Source organism: Phocoena phocoena, chromosome 4 (assembly GCF_963924675.1).
Source record: "Phocoena phocoena chromosome 4, mPhoPho1.1, whole genome shotgun sequence".
In the NCBI taxonomy this organism is placed as follows: Eukaryota; Metazoa; Chordata; class Mammalia; order Artiodactyla; family Phocoenidae; genus Phocoena; species Phocoena phocoena.
The window spans coordinates 95,383,373-95,396,085 of record NC_089222.1 but is presented as its reverse complement, the minus strand read 5'-3'; positions in this window follow the sequence as shown (position 1 = coordinate 95,396,085).

The following is a 12,713-nucleotide window of genomic DNA, read 5'->3' as shown; positions in this document are numbered from 1 at the left end:
ACATGCGGCAACAAAGATTCCATGTGCCGTAACTAAGACCCCATGCAGCCAAATAAATAAATAAATAAATATTTAAAAAAAAAAAAAAGCCGGAGAGGAGGACAAGGAAGTCATAAAGTAAAAAAGGATTATTTCAGGCAAAGTCACCTTCCTTTGGTGGTCAAGAGTCTATTAGGTAGATTACCTCACTGGTGCTGACCAGGAAACTTTAGACTGACTGGTTAAGATTACATTCCTGGGGAAGGTTGAGACTGCAATTAGGTTAGGTATTAATTCTTGATTTGGTGACATGGGCTTAGCACAAATGACTACATTTTGGGCCTGTTGTTTTTTTTTTAACAGGCTTTTTGTGAAAATGCTTTAAAAGCCAATTTAAATGTAGGAAGTAATATAAATTCATTTTGTTGTTATTAATATTATTACTACTATGTCCCCTATTGCTAGCTAGATGTGTGTTTTTCTCCTTTTTAACCATGCTCCATTTACACATTTTTCTACACTATAATTTAAGCCAATTTGTAAATAAGAGCAACGGAAAGTGGTGTCTGTCTTCTTTTCTATTATCTTTGCAACTATTCAAAAACAGAAAGATATAAAAAGCAAACTCAGGGAATTCCCTGGTGGCACAGTGGTTAAGAATCCGCCTGCCAATGAAGGGGACAAAGGTTCGAGCCCTGGTCCGGGAAGATCCCACATGCCACGGAGCAACTAAGCCTGTGTGCCACAACTACTGAGCCTGAGCTCTAGAGCCCATGAGCCACAAGTATTGAGCCCACGTGCCACAACTACTGAAGCCCATGCGCTTAGAGCCCATGTCCCGCAACAAGAGAAGGCACCTCAATGAGAAGCCTGTGCACGGCAATGAAGAGTAGCCCCCACTCACCGCAACTAGAGAAAGCTCATGCGCAGCAACAAAGACCCAACACAGCCAAAAATAAATTAATTAATTTCAAAAAAAAAAACAGAATAAAATGAGCATTAGAAGGAGCTAATGCTTGGATGCAGAAGTAAAACTATTAATGAGCTTTGTATTTTTGAACAAGATGTGTTTGGTCTTTATAATCTTTAAATTTGTAAAATAGGGATACTACCTAATTAAACTGCTATTGTGCAGATTACACAGGATTTTTCAACGTTCCAGACATACAGGAGGTGCTGTACAAATATCAATCAAACAAGAACCAATCAGTAATATTTATATTTTATGAATGCAATACAAACCTATAGCTATTCAATACATTTTAGGCATTTGCCTAGGAAACGTTCGGTTACGCTTCTGGACAGATGACAGCCCACAATTTCAAGTGTATTTTCCAAGCACTGAACATACATTTACTTTCAAAGTGAGTTAGTAAATTTAACTTTTTTCAATATTGTAAAACACAGACACATATACACATACAATGCAAGTTTTGAAGGAAAGTATTACTTTATATGTATTTTTAAATTACAGCGCTTCCCTGGTGGCACAGTGGTTAAGAATCCGCCTGCCAATTCAGGGGACACGGGTTCAAGCCCTAGTTCGGGAAGATCCCACACGCCACGGAGCAACTAAGCCTGTGTGCCACAACTACTGAGCCTGTGGTCTAGAGCCCATGAACCACAACTACTGAAGCCTGCGCTCCTAGAGCCCGTGCTCTGCAACAAGAGAAGCCACGGCAATGAGAAGCCCGTGCACCACAACGAAAAGTAGCCCCCGCTCACCGCAACTAGAGAAAGCCCGCGTGCAGCAACGAAGACCCAATGCAGCCAAAAATAAATAAATAAAATTTAAAAATTTTTTAATTTAAAAAATATGTAAAAGAGTTAACAAAATGTATAATAAAAGTAACTTCAACCTGTTTAATAAATCTAGGAATGTTTATATCATCTAAAGAAAAGTATATTTGAAATTCTTTTTTATAATATGAATTATCATCTTGTTTACCTGTTGCTCTTTTTAATACTACTGCTAACCTGGCACATGCTGATTCTTTTTCTCTAGTGGCAACTGGTTTCACAATAAATAATTTTTAAGAAGAAATAGTTTTTTAAATAATATATTCAGATTATTTTGGAGGTTTCTAAAATAAACTCAAGTAGTTTAATGTTTAAGTTGGAGATTGAATGCACATGTTAAACTTTTAAAAATCTATCTTATTGGAACTGAAAAAAAAAGGAAAGGATAATAAATTACATAAAAATAGTAGAAAAATCAGCATCTGATCTTGAAACTAAGAAAGAATGGCAGTTATATGCTGGATACTGAAAAAATATATAGTACCAATATAGTACAGCTAGCATCAGATTAAAGAAAGTTTTAAGCAGAATTTTAACTTACTATGGTGGACAGATGACTATTATTTGGGGAGGTAAGTAAAAACTGTGATAAAAGAAACTCATTATGATTCTTAACTAGGGAAAGGCCAGGATTTGCATATAGGGAAGACTAGTTTTATCATGTATGTTACCCTACAGCATCTGGGACTATGTCAGGGAATACATGACTCTCCAAGGGATAAGCTTGATGCCTAAGCTTGATCCTACCATCATTTTATATTTGGCACAAAGAGCTTGAGACCTGTGCTGTCCAATTCAGTAGCTCAAGCCATTTGTGACTGTTGAGTACATGAAATGTGACTAGTCAAAACAAACATAACACTTAGGACATACTGGATTAGAACAAATACATATGATTAAAATAATTTCACCTGTTTATTCTTGATTTTTTAAAAGTAACTCTAAGGCGATTCAAAACTACACATGTCACTCTGTCTTGGTGCTCACATTATATTTCTATTGGACAGTGTTTCTCTGGAAAATGAAAAATAACAGTAATGCCATAATTGTGCTTAGGTCTTGACAGGATAGCAATGTCAGGTAGAGAGCATAGAGCAAGGACATTACATTCCAGATAGTTCCAAGCCCTAGTGATACAGAAACAAGCAAGCAGGGGATTCTGGCAAAGTAATACTGATATATTTGAGCATTTCAAAACTCACATGGGTGTTAAAGATTCAGGACAGTAAGCAACAGAATTTCCGAGAGATTTGATCTCAATGTCTAACACTGTATGAGTGTAGAATTCCATTTATAAGTATGAGAAAATGGAAAGTAATCATGAGACATATAAAAATACACAGTAATTCAAATGAAGAGACCATGGGGAAAAACAAAATAATACGTCTTCTTATGAAATAAAATCACAGCATTCACATGCAAGAAGATTCAATAGAACATTGCCTTTATACAACTAGACAATGCAGAGACAAAGAGAAAAAAATAGAGCAGGACAGATTGTGACAAGACAAAAGTATTAAAAACTAGTATACCAAGTTTAATGGAGGCAGGGATGATTTTATCAAGGAGCTAAGACAGCTTAAGATTCAGGGCTCCTCCTTTGCAAAGGTCTTTTCTAAGCCCTAAGTGATGCCTTTTAATTTTGTATTTGTATATCTATAGTTGTTTATAAATTTATTCTTTTTCTTCAGGAGGATTCCCAGCAGTATAAGCTTTAGGATCCACAAAGCCTGTACCGGCCCCTGGTACACCAGGGAGCTGATTGCATACTGCAATCACGCATCCACATTTATGCACTGACAAATATTCACAGAACACCTGATTTGTGCCTGGCATTCTTGGGAAAATGTGGTGACCCCATGTATTGCTGACTTTACCCTAATGGAGCATGGTCATTAGCCAGAGAAAACAGATGATAAACATGTTAGGATTGACAATTATAAACAACAAATAGTGAAAAAAAAGTATTATAAATAATGTTCCACCCAATAGATAGGCTTACTTCTTTTTCCTAATTGCCTGATGTTTAGTATATTCAATTTGACTGCCAAGATACAGCACACAAATAAGATAGTCATTCAATTTCTCAGAGTAGACCAGATGCTATTCTGAAAAATGAATGATTTCCATAGTGTATATGTAAATCTGAATACACATGTGTATACACACATACACATACAGTATGAATTTTATTATGGGGTTATGGATATTTTTTGTTCTCTACTTTGTGCTTTACTATGTTTTCAATTTCTGGAATAAATAGGTATTACACTTTAATTGAATAAATACTATTAAAACCCTAAGTTTTTCTTATACAGCAAAAGTGTTTCTTAATATCTACCACAAGAGTGTCATGAATTTGTGAATATTGCTTGCATTTGCATTGGTACCCAGGCAGAATTTCATAGACTGTATCACAGTTAAAAATTTACCAGGATTCAACAGTGAGCTTCACATGCAGTAACAATTTACCTGGCCACCTGGGAACAATAGATGCTGAGGAAACAGGAGAGTGTTGCTTCTCATTTTTTGGTTTCTCTAAGTGACTGTGAAAATGGCTTCCTGCTGTTGATCAAAGTTTCTCTGCATAATGTTATTTACTTTAAGAAGGGAACTTATATAGAATACAAGAGAGAAAAAACATCATTGCAAAAGTAGATGAGGTAGTTCAAAAAGGTAGATGAGTGAGTAGATAACATTCTTAGAATATTTTCATTTTGTTTACTAAGTAGAATGAAAGGAAGAAAGAGGTAGACTACTGACAGCCTGAAGAAGAATTGAACACAGATACCACAAAGTAAAGGATATGAACAAACATTATTAGTGATGATAATAAAAGCAAACAACACTTTGGGAATCACTTATATTCATTCTTTAGAATCAATGAAGGAAACAAATACAAAAGTAATGGTCAGTTGAAATTGTTTCCTTGTTTGATTAAAATGATTTTGGGGTGCTTCACCATTTACTCTACACTTTCAGGTATTTGTCTGATTTATTATTACAAATAAAATACAGTTTTATTGAAACACAGCCATGTTCATCCATTATGTATTACCTTTGGCTGCTCTGGGGCTACAAGTTGAGTAGTTGTGTCTGACAGAGACTATAGCTTGAGTAGCCTAGAACATTTACTATATGTTCCTTTACAGAAAAATTTTATTCCCCTGCCTTTCTCAGTCTCCAGGTGTGGGTTACCCTTGGGGAGTGAGCTCTCTGCTGCTGAGGCAAACCCTTAGCTGACAGCCAAAAACTGTGTTCTGACCTCACTCCACAGCTGGAAAGCAAATCCTCTGTTAAAAGCTTATGGTGGCACATCCCTGTATCTACCACAATGCTAAATTCAACCAATCACATATTAAATGAAAGCTATTCAAATTAGAAACCATCAAATTTAAAATAATATCCTTTCTGCAGTTGTTTCAATATATTATATGAGCAGAGATGTTAGGATACTAGGAAAAATATACATTTCATCTAAGTATCTTCCATCAAAAAATTTGGACCTCCCTGGCTGTGGTTAACATTTCAAAGACTTAAAAAATCTATTTTACAATTCTACTGCTCCTAGAGAGCTTTACTGAATGAGTGTAAAAGAAGTTATAATAAAAACAAATTACACTTTTCACTATTGCTGGGGTTTCAGCAAATGTATATAGGCTTCTCAACAATTGTTTAATTATTACACATGATTATGTTGAAGAGAACGAGAGTGTTATAGGATTTTTCAAATATCAAGTATCATACTGTCTTTATGTAAGAATTGGCCTCATAAATTATTTCTGAACCCCAAGAAATCTCCAATTGTTTCAGCTTTTTCTCCCTGATTATTGTTCCCTCTTGTTCTCTCAGGTACTTTGATGGATTTCACTCTAAAGCTTTTCCCGATAATAGACTTTGCTTTTGTCAATATTTTCTCTGAGAAATCAGATTCAGTTTTCCCCTTCTTCCCCTTAATTGGCATTTTTGGGTCTAATTGCAGTACTTTTCATTAGTTCTCAAAAAACACATGAGCATGAAAAGAGGGTTTTCACTGTTGCTTTAATGGAGAGTAATATGCAGACATCGAACAAGCACTGTCCATTTTGAGAATATGTTTGTTAAAGTCCCCATTAGTCCATTTGAAAATTGGCCAAAAAGACCACATCAAATTCAAAGGAACAGTTTGGATTTTAGGTCCCAAGATCTAAAGAAATTAATTATACTATAAAACTCATTCATAGACCTTATAATTTTAGGTATACTTATATTTGTATAATTTATTGATTTAATGTTTCTACTACTGGAGTATAAAGGCAGTAGTCATACTGTCTTGCTTACCACTGTATACCTGAAAAATAGCAGATACTGAATAAACACATGTTGAGTTAAAAAAAGAAGCTAGAGACAAAGTTTGCTGTCAATTTGTTAACTGATAATATTTGAAGCCTTGAAGTATATGAAATGACTTAAAGAGGATGCTAACAATATAAGCTTGGATAAAAGACTGTAAGATAACAATAACAAGAAAAAAGGATACAGGAGGCTCTGACAGAGCAGAAAGGAAATAAGAGTCTATATCGAAGAAAGAAAAGGAGCTTTTTAGGAAGTAAATATTTGTGCTGAATGCTACGGAGACTTAAAGTCATGTGGAAGTTGATATGCTCCTAAGTAATGTAATGATGTGAAAGTCATTGGTATTTTTAAGTGAGACCTGATTTAGGAAAGTGGTGGAGACAGAAGACCAATGGAGTGGATTCAGGTTTGAGTGCAAGGTGAGGAACTTGTTGCAGAATTGATTCTATTTCCAAGGTGTGTGGTTATGAAGGAGAGATGCTAGGTAAAATAGCCACTGGAAGGGAATGACTGGCTAAGAGCCACTTCTACTGCAGTTTGCATTTACCCATCACTTGATTTTTACCTATTAAGAAAATTTATTCCACACTATTAAGGTAGCACATTTGAACAAGTTTCAGCATTTGATTTCAAGTGAACAGAACCTTCATATGACTCACAGGGCCACATATCAATACTTAAGAAACTTAATGGATATTTAGAATGGAATTTCCCTTAAAATATGTTATTTTCCAACATTCCCTAGAAAGCACAAATAATTTCATTAATGAAAACATTGCACTTCATTACTAGTTAGGCATGAATTTACACTTGTCCTGAGAAAGTTCATTCCATAAAGCTAGTATACATAGGGTATTTTAGAGCAGTACAATCTTCCCTTGGTATCTTTGAAGAATTGGTTCCATTGGTTCCCTCCGATACCAAAATCCTTGGATGCTCAAGTCCCTTGCATAAAATGGCAGTAGTATTTGCATATAACTCACACACATATCCTCCTGTATATTTTAAATCATCTCTAGATTACTCATAATACTTAATACAATGTAAATGCTATGGAAATAGTTGTAAATATAATGTAAATATTATGTAAATAGTGGTCAGCCTGCGGCAAATTCAAGTTTTGCTTTTTGGAAATTTCTGAATATTTGAACCCAGTTGGTTGACTCTCTACCTGAAGTCTTAAAGTATTTTCTAATTGCAATATGTAATGATCCTTTCTTATGCTCCACTGAATGTTAGTTTTCATAGACTGACTACATAAATTATTATCTAAATGAGGCATATTGACAACAAAAAGTAATAATATTAACTATCATGGCAGGAAAGTAGGGTGAAATAAGATTTTTCCAGACAATCACCATAAGCATGGTCACACAAATTATTCATGTACCCTTATTATCTATTCTAGTACATGAACTATGGAAAGTTAATTTAATCTCTCTAAGCCTTGGTGTTATAGTTTATAAAATATAACACACTCTTAGAGTTTTGTTGATGATTAAATATGATAATTCATGTAAATAACTTAAAGCATAGTAAAATTAGATATATTTGTATTTATATTTGTATCTAAACTATATTATTTGCTATTATTATTTAAGTTGTACATACTAAGCAAATAGTATTTTATCTTAGCACTGATACTTTGTAATAACATTTCTAGATTACTGGCAATTTTCTATCACTTTTCTTCTAAATTTTTCAAGATGATTAGGTGTAACTCTACCTATGAAATAAAAACTATTGATTTTTTATGATGTGCATTCTCTGAAAATTGGTAGACATTTTTAAAAAAAGACACAGAAATAGCAATAGCAGGAAGAAAGAAGAAGGGATATGGAAAAACAAAAACAACAGAAAACATCTTGAGAGAATGCTTGTCTCTTACCCCCTGCACAAATTACTAATTTTAGATGGGATATTTGAGAAGCATGGGCATTCATCTGTATGTATTCATGCCACAAATGTGAAAGCTGCTTGCTGTGGTCTGAATGTTCCTGTTCCCCCAAATTCCTGTATTGAAAAACCTAATGCTCAAGGTAATGGCAACACAAGGTGGGACCTTGGGGAGGTAATTAGGCCATGAGGTCAGAGCCTGCATGAATAGAATAGTGCCCTTATAAAAGAAGCTCCAGAGAGCTAGCTTGCCCCTTCTTCCATGTGAGATTACAGTGAGAATTTCTGTCTGCAACCTGGGAAAGGGACCTCATCAGATCATGCTGGTACCCTGATTTCCCACTTCCAGCTTCCAGAACTGTGAGAAATAAGTTTCTGTTGTTTATAAAGCACTCATTCTATGATATTTTCTCATAGTAGCCCAAATGGACTAAGACAATGTTATAAATACAAAGATAAAGAAGACACAATTTTGGTTCCAAATAGTTATCCAGGGCAAAATTTTCCCACAAGTTTCTTGGAGAGAGCAATATGTTACATGACAAAAAGGGGTTTCATTGTCAAGTAAATTTGGAAAACCTTAGTTAAACAAATGTAAAGAGATTAAAATTGATTTATTTTTGATTGTTTTCTCTCATATGATTTCTCAGAAACTTTAATGTTTAATATATATTTCCAGAGAGAGATGGAGCATGGAGTTTTCTTCAAGCTTGGCTGACTGACTATAGAACACATTTTGAAAAATCTTTGTCTGATGTTTTTCTGTATCTTAAGGACACAGGTGAGTCATTTATCCAGATTCTGAAATTCCAACTGGGCTCAGAAAATCTGGTCACTAAGATCCTGTTCTCCTCTTGACTTTTGTAGATATGGAAAGCCTAATTCCTTCAATTTCCTATTCTAAAATTTATTAAAATATTCAGTTTTATCCTTTTTACTCTTTGTTACATTGAGGTATAATTGACATATAATATTAGTTTCAGGTGTATAACATAATGATTTGATACGTGTATATATTGCAAAATGGTCTAGTTACCACAAGTCTACTTAAAATGCATCACCACACATTTTTACTTTTAAATTGTGAGTGAAGACATCTGATCACAATTGATATTTTTCTTCAGTGATAATCTACATATTAGAAATAACACTTAACATACTGCCCAAATTGTGTCAGCTTCTACATAAGGCAGGGATGTATGGTATTTTGTTTTGCAGAGCTTGCAATCATCATCTGTCGAACACTCAGCACATGAAATACCCAAATAAAAATGCTTTTCAGAGGTACTATTTGCTTATTTCTTAAATTTGTATTGTTTGTCATTTTTCCATTCTCCCATGCTGTCTCTCATCCTGGAAGAAAACAAAGGTATGACTGGATGAGATAATGTGCTGTTATTCTACAATATCTCCAGTCCTGCTTTGCAGGTTTTCCTTAGTATTGAAAGAGGAGAAAACTGGTCTTCACTGGTAATTACTAAATAAATAAAGACTACCTTCCCTGTTATAGGCTCTATTCATACTGCTAAAATTGCTCTATTTGGGCAATGAATCAGAATCTATAGAGTTACTAAAGCATTAATGTTAATTTCTGCCTATTCCAAGGTTATTTCCATTATAAAGGAGTCTAGCATTTCACAAAGAGTACTACTTCCTGGGCTATAAGCTGTCCAACATGCCTCAAATTCTCAGCAGCACGGGCTGCAAGAATAGATCAAGTTCTGCCTAAGTAAGTTGTCTTTGGGCATGGCTTTACAAAGACAATTTCAATAGTCAGTTATTCTGCAGAAATGTGTAAATCTCCCCTGCTGCCCCCCTGCATTGTTTCAGGGCCTCACACCTAAAACTTGGTGTAACTGGTCTTCCTGCCTCTTAACTTCCTCCCCTCAGAGCCAATCTGTACACTGTGGTAAAGCTATAAGCAAAGACCTGATCATGTAATCGTCCCACTTAAAAAAAGTGGCTACCTGTTATCTACAGAGCAGCTTTTTATCAAAGTTCTGCTTATCTCCCCAACTTCACCCAGGCTTTTATTTCTTTGCTGTTAGAAAACTCTTCCTCCAAACAAGGCTCAGAAATCTTTGTGTTCTTTTATTCATTATTCATTCAGCCAAAATTTTTGAGTTCCTATTAGTCACATCCACACATTTATTCATTCAGTGAATGTTCACTGAGTGTCTCCTTTAGCTGATTCACATAGTTGTACAGCAGAAACTAACACAACATTGTAAAGCAATTATACTCCAATTAAAAAGAAAAAAATATTAGGGATATAACAGGGAACAAAGGAGACAAAATCCTCTGGCTTCACAAAGTTTAGATTCTACTGGGGATAATAAGACAATAAGTGAAATATATGTAAAGTACATGATATATTAGAAGGTAATAAATAATGTAGATAAAAGACAAAGAAAAGGGTTAGAGAGTACCAGAAAATGTATAAGGGTTGGTTTAATTGTAAATAACATAGTTAGGATTGGCCACTCAAGAAGCTAATATTTCAGCAAATGCTTGTAGGGGGCGGGGCTGGAAGGTGAAACTAAATGTGGGTCTTTAGGTGAAAGGATTCCAGGGCAGAGGGAAGAGCCAGTGCAAAGATCTTTGGGTGGGAGAAGGCCTGATATGTTTGAAGAACAATAATAAGATGAGTAAGATCAGTGTTGCTTGATCAGAATGAATAAGGAAACTTATGGTAAAGAAGATCCAAGAGGGTCCAGATGATATAGCACCTGTAGGCTATTAAAAGATTTGGCTTTTACTCTGAAGGAGATGGTGAGGAACATTCAAACAGATGATACAAACTCAGGTATTAGAGCAAGTGAGAAGCTTTTTCCCAATGTATTTTCATTTGATACCCTTAGTACTCTGGGTAGGCATTAGCTGAAGTTTCCTGTTTCTCTAGATTGGGTTTCTTGAAAAAGAGATTTTATGTTTGATACATAGTACGGACTGTGTAGGGAATTTACTGAATAACTCTATCAGTCAACACATTTCTTTTAATGACCATTTAATTTAAGAATTAATTACTAATATATGCCAAATAAAACTCTAATTAGATACCTGTAAATCAATTGGATGATGACAGATTTTTTGAAGCATTCTAGTTAGTTCATTTTGTCTGCAGTATTTCCCCCCAATAGCCTACTCTGCTAGGATTAATCATACAACAATTCCAAAGCAGTTTTCACTGAACTAAGTTCCACCAAAATGTTTTGTTATGAAATGTAAGTGATATTTTTGGTTCTAAATTATTCTACACTCACAAACATGACCAATACACATTATCTAATATTTTGACCTGTAAACATAAAATTACTATTTTAGAAACACTTGGGGGAATATTCACAAGTAAGCTAATTTATTTTTCACATGTTCTATTATAACTAACAGCATATGAGTCTGTTGCTTGACAGCAAAAAAGAAATCTATTTGTAAGTTTGAATATTTTTCATTTTTATGTTTTAATTGAAAAATAAAAAGAAATACGAAACATTCCTCCCTAAGGATTGAGAATAATGAAGCACTTAAAATAACATTTAGTAATTAGCTTTGGGTTGACCATTTCTGAAGACATGTTCTAATCATTTTTCATTCACGGACACAGATGTCCGTGGTACCTAACATTTGCAATGGAGTTTCTTCTTTGATTAAATCATATATTTAGCCATGGTGTTCTTAGCAAGGGAATACATGCTATGTTCTCTTTGATCCTATCAAATTCACAGTTAACACATGAGAATGACAGCAGTTAATGGGACTCAAAGTACAGCAGTAAACCAAACAGACCAAATTTTCTTGCTTCATAGAATTTATCTTCTAATGGAGGGACAAAGACTAAAATAAATAAAAAGTATAAGTTAATTATACAGTATGCTACTTTGTTAGTACGTTATCAATTATGAATTTTTTTTTTTTTTTTTTTTTATGGTACACGGGCCTCTCACTGTTGTGGCCTCTCCCATTGCGGAGCAAAGGCTCCGGATGTGCAGGCTCAGCGGCCATGGCTCACGGGCCCAGCCGCTCCGCGGCATGTGGAGTCTTCCCGGACTGGGGCACGAACCCGTATCCCCTGCATCGGCAGGCGGACTCTCAACCACTGCGCCACCAGGGAAGCCCCAATTATGAAATTTTTGTGAAGGTTGTTCCAGGAATTGTTTGCTCTCACAGGGGTTGCTAAAGAGCTACAACTTGGACTTTTAAACTGGCTCAGGATCTTTCCTTAATCTGGGTTCCCCTAAAAATAGAGTCTGAAGCAAAGGCTTATATGCATTAATCTATTAGAGGATGTAATCCTTGGGAGAAGGAGTGAGAAAGAGTGAGGTAGAGAAGGAGAGAGAGAACAAACATGAGGGTAGATTGACTAACTGGCTACTTTGTGACATGAAGAGCAGTTGATTTCTCCCTTTCATGAAGTTATCTTCTAAGAAGCTATTTAAATGACTGCTCTGTGGACAGTCCCTCCCTGAGAAAGAAGGGAGAAGAATGGATCCAGAGACTTCCATATTCAACTGCCCAAAGTTTTGTCCCAAGTTTGTTCATGAGTTGATGTTAACAAGGAAGCTGCAGATCTGGAGACAAGAGGCTCACAGAATGAGTGTGGGCAAGGCTTTGTCATGTGTGTCTGCATGAGGATAGTTGGAACTATGTAAAACTAATCACCAGGATAACTGAAGTAAGAGACTGGTGAGTCCATAATGGTCTGA